Raw genomic sequence first — 11677 nt, forward strand, 5'->3', positions numbered from 1 at the left:
TGCCACAAGCCACCTGGGAGACACACCAAACATGTGGAAGAAGGTGCTCTGGTCAGATGAAACCAAAATTGAACTTTTTGGCAACAATGCAAAACGTTATGTTTGGCGTAAAAGCAACACAGCTGAACACACCATCCCCACTGTCAAACATGGTGGTGGCAGCATCATGGTTTGGGCCTGCTTTTCTTCAGCAGGGACAGGGAAGATGGATGGAGCCAAATACAGGACCATTCTGGAAGAAAACCTGATGGAGTCTGCAAAAGACCTGAGACTGGGACGGAGATTTGTCTTCCAACAAGACAATGATCCAAAACATAAAGCAAAATCTGCAATGGAATGGTTCAAAAATAAACATATCCAGGTGTTAGAATGGCCAAGTCAAAGTCCAGACCTGAATCCAATCGAGAATCTGTGGAAAGAACTAAAAACTGCTGTTCACAAATGCTCTCCATCCAACCTCACTGAGCTTGAGCTGTTTTGCAAGGAGGAATGGGAAAAAATTTCAGTCTCTCGATGTGCAAAACTGATAAGAGACATACCCCAAGCGACTTACAGCTGTAATCGCAGCAAAAGGTGGCGCTACAAAGTATTAACTTAAAGGGGCTGAATAATTTTGCACGCCCAATTTTTCAGTTTTTGATTTGTTAAAAAAGTTTGAAATATCCAATAAATGTCGTTCCACTTCATGATTGTGTCCCACTTGTTGTTGATTCTTCACAAAAAAATACAGTTTTATATCTTTATGTTTGAAGCCTGAAATGTGGCAAAAGGTCGCAAAGTTCAAGGGGGCCGAATACTTTCGCATGGCACTGTATTGCCAAATGAATCTTGTCCAATATGCATGCAGTTGGTTGGTGGCCATATTGGAAATGGCCAACCAGGGGGGTAATGGACAAAATCTGTGATTGTACTATAGCCAAAAATACTTATTTAGACATGCCCCAGCTGTGTGTGAAATTTGGTGGTGCTATCAGCAATTTTTTCCTGTAGCCGCTGGACTATGTGTCACGTCGGTTATATATGATTCAGGAGACAGGCACAGGAATGCGTAATAGTTTTTTTTTTATTCAGTCCAAATTACGGCGTGCCATGTAAAAGCACGGGGACGAAGACCAAACACACACGTACACAAAACACAGGGTTGAAATTCAAACAAAAGAGTGAGGAGTAGCTCAAATAAATACACACGCGCCCAATGATTAACACCCCAGTAGTAGACCAATTTAGACAGTGAAAACAGCAGAAGGGGGACTCAATCAGTGGACCACAGGTGCAGAGGTGAACACCAGGACCGGGAATTTGTGTGTCTGTATGTGTCCAAGTGTTGTCAATGCTGTCAGGTCCACAACCTAAAGAAAAGCCTGGCCTTATTGGGTACAGAAAGTATACTCTCCACCACTTGTTGCTGCTTTTTTACCATGTATCAAAAAAATTGCCCAGGGCAAGGAAAACACAGAGGCAGGTTGATTACATCTGTTTATTGAATTATAACAGCCCAAATATATTTACAATCAACTCACTTCTATTCCTAATGTTTGCTCTGTGCTTCTGAGCCGAGAGGACATTTTGAACGGGCTAGAATGGGCCTGGTTAACTCAAACCACATTGACTGGTATCTGGTACGACCATTTAGATTGCATTCACAGATTCTGTAGCGTGAACCAAAATAACTCAAGTAGGTGTTTCAGGTACCAAGCTTATGGGCATGTGGCAGCAGTGTGTAGGAGGGAGGTTCCTATGTGAGAAGTGTACAGAAGGTCATGAGACAAAGGAATGTGTAGTATCGGTGAAAGAAGCGGTATGTGTTCATTGTAGGGGTTCCCATGGTGCTGGAGATCAGAAGCGACAGAGGCAGGTTGAGGTTGCCACGGTTATGAGTTGTACAGGAGGTGTCTTTTGCTGAAGCAGTGAAGAAAGTAGAAAAAGAGAGGTCAAGGGGTAGGGATCCTAAGAGGCTCCCGGTGAGTAGCAAATCAGATGGGTGGCGTATCGCTGCAGAATGTTGTGGTAGCCATTCTGGTTAAGGGTGCCTTGAATTCTAAATAAATCACTGACAGTGTCACCAGCAAAGCACCATCACACCTCCTCCATGCTTCACTGTGGGCACAACACATGCTGAGCTCATCCGTTCACCTACTCTGCATCTCACAAAGACTCAGCGGTTGGAACCAAAAATCTCAAATTTGGACTCACCAGACCAAAGGACAGATTTCCACCGGTCTAATGTCAATTGCTATTGTTTCTTGGTGTCCTTTATTTGTGGTTTATTTGCAGCAAATCGACCATGAAGGCCTGATTCACGCAGTCTTCTCTGAACAGTGGATGTTGAGATGTGTCTGTTACTTGAACTCTGTGAAGCATTGATTTGGCCTGCAATTTCTGAGGCTGGTAAATCTAATGAACTTATCTTCTGCAGCAGACGTAACTCTGGGTCTTCATTTCCTGTGGCGGTCCTTATGAGAGCCAGTTTCATAATAGCGCTTGATGTTTTTTTCGAATGCGCTTTCAAAGTTCTTGAAATGTTCCGGATTGACTGACCTTCATGTCTTAAAGTAATATGATGGACTGTCGTATCTCTTTGCTTATTTGAGCTGTTCTTACCATAATGTGGACTGTTCTTGGCATAATATGCTGGTCTGGTCTCTTACCAAATAGGGTTATCTTCTGTATACCACTCCTACCTTTTCACAACACAACTGATTGGCTCAAATGCATTAAGTATAAGGGCACAGGGCGAGACCCAGATGCAGACACGGGACACAGATAGCTCGAGTCTCTGATATTTATTAGTATCCAAAGGGCAGGCAAGAGAATGGTCGTGGACAGGCAAAAGATCATAACAAGGTCAGAGTCCAGGAGGTACAGAGTCAAGGCAGGCAAGAGTCAAAACCGTGCGGACTAGCAAAAAACAGATAAGAGGAAAAAGCAGGAGTACGGAGTAACACGCTGGTTGACTTGACAAAACAAGACGAACTGGCACAGACAGACAGAAAACACAGGTAAAAATACCCCGGGGATAATGGGGAAGATGGGTGACACCTGGAGGGGGTGGAGACAAGCAGAAGGACAGGTTCAACAAATCAAGGTTTGACATTAACAAGGAAAACAATTCCACAAATTAACTTTTTACAAGGCACGTCTGTTTACTTGAAATGCATCCAGGTGACTATCTCATGAAGCTGGTTGAGAGAACGTCAAGAGTGTGCAAAGCTGTCATCAAGGCAAAGGATGGCTACTTTGAAAAATCTCAAATCTAAAATATACTTTGATTTGTTGAACCCTTTTTTGGTTACTACATGATTCCATGTGTTATTTTATCGTTTTGATGTCTTCACTATTATTCTACAATGTAGAAAATAGTTTAAAATATAAATATAAATAAAATGTGACATTATGTACTGTGAAACATTTGATCTCAAATCCTAAATGCTGGAGTATAAAGCTCAATGTACATTTTTTTGCTTCAGTGTCAGATTCTATTTGAGGGTAGAGTAAAGCAAACATAGTCAGTAATATTTCTTTATCTGCTGTAATGAAAACATTGAATAAGGCCACGCAAGCACTGAGTTGATACTGTTATGGATTCTGTGAGTCTGATTTTTAGATTGAGACCCAGCGCTATATTCTGACTCAATGTAACTTTTTGCATCTATATCTAATGTGCATCTATATCCATCATTGATCTCTGCTCTTTATAGACCTAGGCGACTTGCCCTTTTTATCCTCAGTGATGCAGATGGATTATTTACACAGCTGTTGCAGTCTTGCTGGCTGAACATACTAATTCAGTGACATTACCATTAGTGCTGTCATTAGCTCTATAGATAAAATAGATATTAATACGGGCTGGTTCTGGTTTTTCAGCTCAGCAAAGTCAAGAGGCAGGTCAGACACAGACTGGTGGCCTGTCAAATGTTCCGAGATGAAGAAGTGATGTCAGAGCTCCCTGAGGGAATATGGAAAGTGTCTCCAGCCAGAGACGTGCGTTTACACTGCTCCTTTCTAACTGGCCAAAGTCAGTGTTGACAAAAATGTCAGATAACCATAGAATTCGAGAAAAACGTTTTCTACCTCTATGAATTTATAATTATTTTTCAATGGATATAACTTTATAGTTCTTAGCTCCCACAAGACTCCCCTTTTCAGAACTTTGAATCTCACGAAGGTCATGGGAGAAAGGCTGTCACCTTCGACAACAATCCGGTCGGTCACAACAAGTGTTCTCTTTTTAACAGTTCTCCAATTTCCAAACACTCCCATTTCCCCAAACCACATACAGTCCTGTGAGGCACGTGCTTATTCTACCATTACTTTAGTCAAGCTATAGCGATTAGTGTTTGTGTTTGTTTATCAGTCTATATGGTTTTCTTTGAGTTAAGAGGTGCTTAACTCTTTTAGTCTCTGGGTGCTGTTACTTGTATGAAAAAGACTGCTTTAATGCTAAAATGCATCTATTGCGACCGCTGATAATCAATCTTACATACCTGTGTGTGCTGCAGGTGTGTGAGAGGCTAGTTAGAGAGCCTTATCCTGCAGGTCATAGTTTTCAGTTTGGTACTGACTATAGAGCTACTCAATTGCTCTGGCCACAAGAAGACCAGGAGGAACTGATAGAGACAGGTGATAAAGGTCAGTTAGAACTACATTATAGGGTTCTAGTGTTTATGAATATACAACCAGGCCCTTCCAAGATGGCTACCAAATAACCTTTATTAGTGACCATATTTACACACAGCCAGTTGCATCAGCTGTCCAGGTGGCTGGTCTCAGACGATCCGGCAGGTGATGAAGCCAGATGTGGACGTCCCAGGCTTGCGTGGTTACACGTGGTCTGCGGTTGTGAAGCCAGTTGGATGTACTGACAAATTCTCTAAAACAAAGTTGGAGGCAGATTATGGTATATAAATTAACATTAAATTCTCTGGCAACAGCTCTAGTGGACATTCCTGCAGCCAGCATGCCAATTGCAAGCTCCCTCAAAACTTTAGCCATCTGTGGCATTATGTTGTAACACAACTGAACATTTTAGTGGCCTTCTATTGTCCCAAACACAAGGTGCACCTGTGTAATGATCATGCCGTTCAATCAGCTTCTTGATATGCCACACCACAGGGATGTAAACAAATTTGTGCACATTTGAGAGAAAGCTTTTGATGCGTATGGAACATTTCTGGGATCTTTTATTTCAGCTCATGAAACATGGGACCAACACTTTACATGTTGTGTTTTATATTTTTGTTCAGTATATAATCTTCATTGAAAGTACTTTTTAGTCCAGGAATAATATGACTCCAGGAAACTGGACCTAAATGTGTTTGTGCTGGTGAACCTAGAAAATAAGGCCCTGTGTCCCAGCCTATGTTGTGCATGTTAATTATGTAACAAGTTGGGCCCTGTGACAGCAAATGGACCAATAAAGATTGTACTGTGTTCTGTGGCAGGTACATCAAGGTTCTGAGAGCTCTGATGGAGAGCATAGCTCTGGAGAAGACAGAGCTCCCCCCTCTCTGTTGCTGCGGAGACAGTTTTTGGGACTCCCATCCTGACACCTGCGCAAATTACCACAACTCTAAAGGTGTTTTTACATTTTTCATTACGTTTATTTAACAGGCAAGTCAGTTAAGAACAAATTTACAATGACGGCCTACCAAAAGGCAAAAGGCCTCCTGCGAGGACGGGGAATTAAAAATATAATAAAGGACAAAACACACATCACGATAAGAGAGACACCACGACACTACATAAAGAGTAACCTAAGACAACAACATAGCAAGGCAGCAACACATGACAACAACATGGTATCAACACAACATGTCAGCAGCACAACATGGTAGCAGCACAAAACATGGTACAAACATTGGGCACAGACAATAGCACAAAGGGCAAAACGGTAGAGACAACAATACATCACACAAAGCAGCCACAACTGTCAGTAAGTGTACAATCAGCACTAAATGTCTCAACCACAAGTCAATTGGATACATCCAATAGAACAGTAAAGTTAAAGGTACAGTTATTCTTTGACCTGCTGCAAGCCAAGGTAGGTGACTTGCACCCTTGCTGTATGTTTTTCATATGAAGTATGTATCATTTCCACGTAGATTAGCACCCCGTATTATCGGCATATTCAACCGCGTTTAAATGACCTTCACCAGTGTTATCTTGTGATCAAACTATCAATGTTTTGTGATTATTGGTGTCGTAAAAATGTTAGCAAACGGGTTAGAAATTAGCACGTTTGACATTTCAGTGGAAATACTACTACAATCAGCTTTTTTGATAAGCCCTTTAGCAAAACAAAAGGGGGAGGCTTGTATTATCGGCATACGGTCCCCAGTTACCTTACTATTTTGTTCAATTACAAGATACTTCAGTTTAATTTTGTTCAAAAAAGAGACACCAACCTTGTATCTGAAGTGTTTACTAGATAGTTGATGAGTTGGCCAGCCTTCCAGTAAAAAACAAACAAACTTGCCTGTCAACTTTTCATTGCGTAGCCCACCAACATCATCTTCAGGGTTGTAACCAAATAATATTATTTGTTTTACAGATTAATCTTAGCTTTTGAGAATGTAGATAACAGTTTAAAACTAACATATGAATGAGTATGAATAATTTAGGTAAAAAGTTGGATAGTAAATGATGTGTGGTCTGTCATGCAGTCAAATTTTACAATATACAGCGTGTCCCACAAAATGTGTGTGTGTGTCACATTCTGACCCTAGTTCTTGTGTTATTTGTTTGTTTTAGTTGGTCAGGACGTGAGTTGGGTGGGCATTCTATGTTTTGTGTTTCTAGGTTGGTTTTCTGTGTTCGGGCCTAGTATGGTTCTCAATCAGAGGCAAGTGTCATTAGTTGTCTCTGATTGAGAATCATACTTAGGTTGCCTGGGTTTCACTGTTGTTTTGTGGGTGTTTGTTTCCGTGTCTGTGTTTGTTCGCCACACGGTACTGTTTTGGTTTTGTTCACGTTTATTGTTTTGTATTCATTGAGTGTTCAGTTTATGTTTTTTAAAATAAACAACCATGGACACTTACCACGCCGCATCTTGGTCAGATCCTTGCTACATCTCTTCAGAGGAAGAGGAGGAAAACCTTTACAGTGTGTATTTATTAGAACTGTTTGGCCATAATGACCATCGTTATGTTTGGAGGAAAAAGGGGGAGGCTTGCAAGCTGAAGAACACCATCCCAACCATGAAGAACGGGGGTGGCAGCATCATGTTGTGGGGGTGCTTTGCTGCAAGAGGGACTGGTGCACTTCACAAAATAGATGGCTTCATAGGGAATGAAAATTATGTGGATATATTGAAGCAACATCTCAAGACATCAGTCAGGAAGTTAAAGCTTGGTCGCAAATGGGTCTTCCAAATGGACAATGACTCCATGCATATTTCCAAAGTAGTGGCAAAATGGCTTAAGGACAGCAAAGTCAAGGTATTGGAGAGGCCATCACAAATCCCTGACCTCAATCCTGTAGAACATTTTTTGGGCAGAACTGAAAAAGCGTGTGCGAGCAAGGAGGCCTACAAACCTGTCTCAGTTACACCAGCTCTGTCAGGAGGAATGGGACAAAATTCACCCAACATATTTTTGGAAGCTTGTGGAAGGCTACCCGAAACGTTTCACCCAAGTTAAACAATTTAAAGGCAATGCTACCAAATACTAATTGAGTGTATGTAAACTTCTGACCCTCTGGAAATGTGATGAAAGAAATAAAATCTGAAATAAATCATTCTCCCTACTATTATTCTGACATTTCACACTCTTAAAATAAAGTGGTGATCCTAACTGACCTAAGACGGAGCCTTTTTACTAGGATTAAATGTCAGGAATTGTGAAAAACTGAGTTTAATTGAATTTGGCTAAGGTGTTGTCACGTGCTGACCTCTATTTCCTTTGTTTTGTATTTATTTAGTATGGTCAGGGCGTGAGTTGGGTGGGCAGTCTGTTTGTTTTTCTATGTTGTGGGGCAGTTCTATGTTTTCGGCCTAGTATGGTTCTCAATCAGAGGCAGGTGTCATTAGTTGTCTCTGATTGAGAATCATACTTAGGTAGCCTGGGTTTCACTGTGTTTGTGGGTGATTGTTCCTGTCTTTGTGTTTGCACCAGATAGGGCTGTTTTGAGTTCTCACGTTTCTTGTTTTCGTTAGTTTGTTCATGTATAGCGTCTTCATTAAAATACAATGAACAACCACCACGCTGCGTTTTGGTCCGCCTCTACTTCACAACAAGAGAACCGTTACAGAATCACCCACCACACTCGGACCGAGCAGCGTGTTAACAGGCAGCAGCGAAAGGAGGACGTTATGGACAGCAATGGCATGGAGTACACTACTTGGGAGGAGATCGACAGGTGGGCGGCCGACCCAGGGAGAGTGCCGGAGCCCGCCTGGGATTCGATGGAGCAGTGCGCGGAAGGTTATCAGAGAATGGAGTTGGCGAAGCAGGCACGGCGGCGCGGAAGGAAGCCCGAGAGGCAGCCCCAAAAATTTCTTGGGGGGGGGCTAACAGGGAGTATGGCTACGCCAGGTAGGAGACCTGGGCAGACTCCCTGTGCTTACCGGGGGGCTAGAGAGACCGGACAGGCACCGTGTTATGCAGTGGTGCGCACGGTGTCTCCAGTGCGGGTGCATAGCCCGGTGCGGTATATTCCAGCTCCGCATGTCGGCCGGGCTAGATTGAGCGTCGAGCCTAATGCCATGAAGCCGGCTCTACGCAGCTGGTCCCCAGTGCGTCTCCTTGGGCCGGCTTACATGGCACCAGCCTTGCGCTCGGTGTCTCCGGTTCACCTGCATAGCCCAGTGCGGGCTATTCCTCCACGCCGCACTGGCAGGGCGACCGTGAGCATTCAACCAGGTAAGGTTGGGCAGGCTCGGTGCTCAAGAGCTCCAGTGCGCCTGCACGGTCCGGTCTATCCGTCACCACCTCCACGCACCAGCCCTCCGGTGGCAGCTCCCCGTACCAGGCTGTCTCTCCGGCCCATCCTTGCAGGGGCTCTCTCCTCTCCAGCGCTGCCGGAGTCTCCCGCCTCTCCGGCGCTACCAGAGCCTTCCTCCTCTCCAGCGCTGCCGGAGTCTCCCGCCTCTCCGGCGCTACCAGAGCCTTCCTCCTCTCCAGCGCTGCCGGAGTCTCCCGCCTGTTCGGCGCTAGGAGAGCTACTCAGCCCAGCGTTGCCGGAGCTTCCCGTCTGCCCAGCGCCGCCCGTCTGCCCAACGCCGCCAGCGCCGCCCGTCTGCCCAGCGCCGCCAGTGCCGCCCGTCTGCCCAGCGCCACCAGTGCCGCCCGTCTGCCCAGCGCCGCCAGTGCCGCCCGTCTGCCCAGCGCCGCCAGTTCTGCCCAGCGCCGCCAGTGCCGCCCGTCTGCCCAGCGCCGCCAGTGCCGCCCGTCTGCCCAGCGCCGCCAGTGCCGCCCGTCTGCCAGGAGCCGCCAATGCCGCCCGTCAGCCAGGAGCCGCCAGTGCCGCCCGTCAGCCAGGGGCCGCCAGTGCCGCCCGTCAGCCAGGGGCCGCCAGTGCCGCCCGTCAGCCAGGGGCCGCCAGTGCCGCCCGTCAGCCAGGGGCCGCCAGTGCCGCCCGTCAGCCAGGGGCCGCCAGTGCCGCCCGTCAGCCAGGGGCCGCCAGTGCCGCCCGTCAGCCAGGGGCCGCCAGTGCCGCCCGTCAGCCAGGGGCCGCCAGTGCCGCCAGTCAACCAGGGGCCGCCAGTGCCGCCAGTCAACCAGGGGCCGCCAGTGCCGCCAGTCAGCCCAGCGCCAGCGCCGCCAGTCAGCCAGGGGCCGCCAGTGCCGCCCGTCAGCCAGGGGCCGCCAGTGCCGCCCGTCAGCCAGGGGCCGCCAGTGCCGCCAGTCAACCAGGGGCCGCCAGTGCCGCCAGTCAGCCCAGCGCCAGCGCCGCCAGTCAACCAGGGGCCGCCAGTGCCGCCAGTCAGCCAGGGGCCGCCAGTCAGCCAGGGGCCGCTAGAGCCCCTCCGCCCGGAGCAGCTGCCCCTCTGTCCCGAGCAGCTGTCCCTCTGTCCCGAGCAGCTGTCCCTCTGTCCCGAGCAGCTGTCCCTCTGTCCCGAGCAGCTGTCCCTCTGTCCCGAGCAGCTGTCCCTCTGTCCCGAGCAGCTGTCCCTCTGTCCCGAGCAGCTGTCCCTCTGTCCCGAGCAGCTGTCCCTCTGTCCCGAGCAGCTGTCCCTCTGTCCCGAGCAGCTGTCCCTCTGTCCCGAGAAGCTGCCCCTCTGTCCCAAGCAGCCCCTCTGTCCAGTGGGGTCATTGAGAGGGGTGGGCATGGTGAGTAAGCCACGGAGGCGGACAATAAGGCGGACTAAGACAATGGCGAAGTGGGGTCCGCGTCCCGGGCCAGAGCCGCCACCGCGGACAGACGCCCACCCAGACCCTCCCCTATAGGTCAAGGTTTTGCGGCCGGAGTCCGCACCTTTGGGGGGGGGGGTACTGTCACGTGCTGACCTCTATTTCCTTTGTTTTGTATTTATTTAGTATGGTCAGGGCGTGAGTTGGGTGGGCAGTCTGTTTGTTTTTCTATGTTGTGGGGCAGTTCTATGTTTTCGGCCTAGTATGGTTCTCAATCAGAGGCAGGTGTCATTAGTTGTCTCTGATTGAGAATCATACTTAGGTAGCCTGGGTTTCACTGTGTGTTTGTGGGTGATTGTTCCTGTCTTTGTGTTTGCACCAGATAGGGCTGTTTTGAGTTCTCACGTTTCTTGTTTTCGTTAGTTTGTTCATGTATAGTGTCTTCATTAAAATACAATGAACAACCACCACGCTGCGTTTTGGTCCGCCTCTACTTCACAACAAGAGAACCGTTACAGGTGTATGTAAACTTCCAACTTCAACTGTATATATTACTTTTTTGAAAACTCTCAAAACCTAACTTACATAAACTGCAATGAAACTCAGTGGTCAGCTAGATAGAAGAGAGTCATTAGTCGCAAAACGTACCGTTATTTTCCAGGCCATTTAAATGTTGAGCTCCAAGTGGTTTAATCCTCCAAACTCTAGAGAGTGTCCAAAGTTAGGGGGTGTCGATGTTGTGGGAAAACTAGATAGAATTCACTATTTCCTAAAGCATTCATTTTTCAGTTCCTGTTAGTAACATGCCTCGAGGAGTAATTAACACAAGTATTTCAAGGTCCCGCAACATGAACCCACTAATGTGTACCAGTTACCCATTAGTGACCTCCTGTTCATATAAAGTATCAACTTCCTTCCTTATTGTCCCTATTTTTATTCTTCCCTATGTAGATTTGTCTCTTTTCAAGCCTATCTGGATCGTGTTTATTAGGGTACGCAACATATATATTGTTTAAGCGTTGCAACCTAAATTTTTTAAATTTGAGTTTCTTGTTGGACGGGTAGTGTAGTCCCTCCCTGCTTCAGTCCGTTCTCCTATGTTGGGTCCCTGATGAACATGGCCTTGAGGATCAGTATGATGTGCTTGGAATGGGATGGATCATTTTTCCTTTCTCTTTCATCCAGCCTATGTCCAGGCTCTGCAGTCTGCGCCGTTGAGCTATGATCTGAAGGATGGGAGCCACTCCACTTACCAGCGGGCCTTGGCTCGCCGGATCGCCTCCATGCACGCCCTTTAACCCAGGAAGTAATCCAGGAATCAAACCACAGCTCACAGGAACTTAGACACCTTGCAAAGGATCAAAAATAAAATACATTTGAATTTCTGC

The 11677-nt window shown here is 46.7% G+C and overlaps 1 long non-coding RNA gene across 1 annotated transcript; it reads left to right on the forward strand.

Moving 5' to 3' along the window:
* Window positions 1-2805: 2805 nt before the first annotated feature.
* LOC110539148 lies at window positions 2806-11677 on the forward strand. The gene is made up of 3 exons (XR_002475874.2): window positions 2806-2999; window positions 5442-5575; window positions 11475-11677. It is a non-coding gene; the product is annotated as an uncharacterized LOC110539148 (long non-coding RNA).

This window comes from Oncorhynchus mykiss, chromosome 12 (assembly GCF_013265735.2).
Source record: "Oncorhynchus mykiss isolate Arlee chromosome 12, USDA_OmykA_1.1, whole genome shotgun sequence".
In the NCBI taxonomy this organism is placed as follows: Eukaryota; Metazoa; Chordata; class Actinopteri; order Salmoniformes; family Salmonidae; genus Oncorhynchus; species Oncorhynchus mykiss.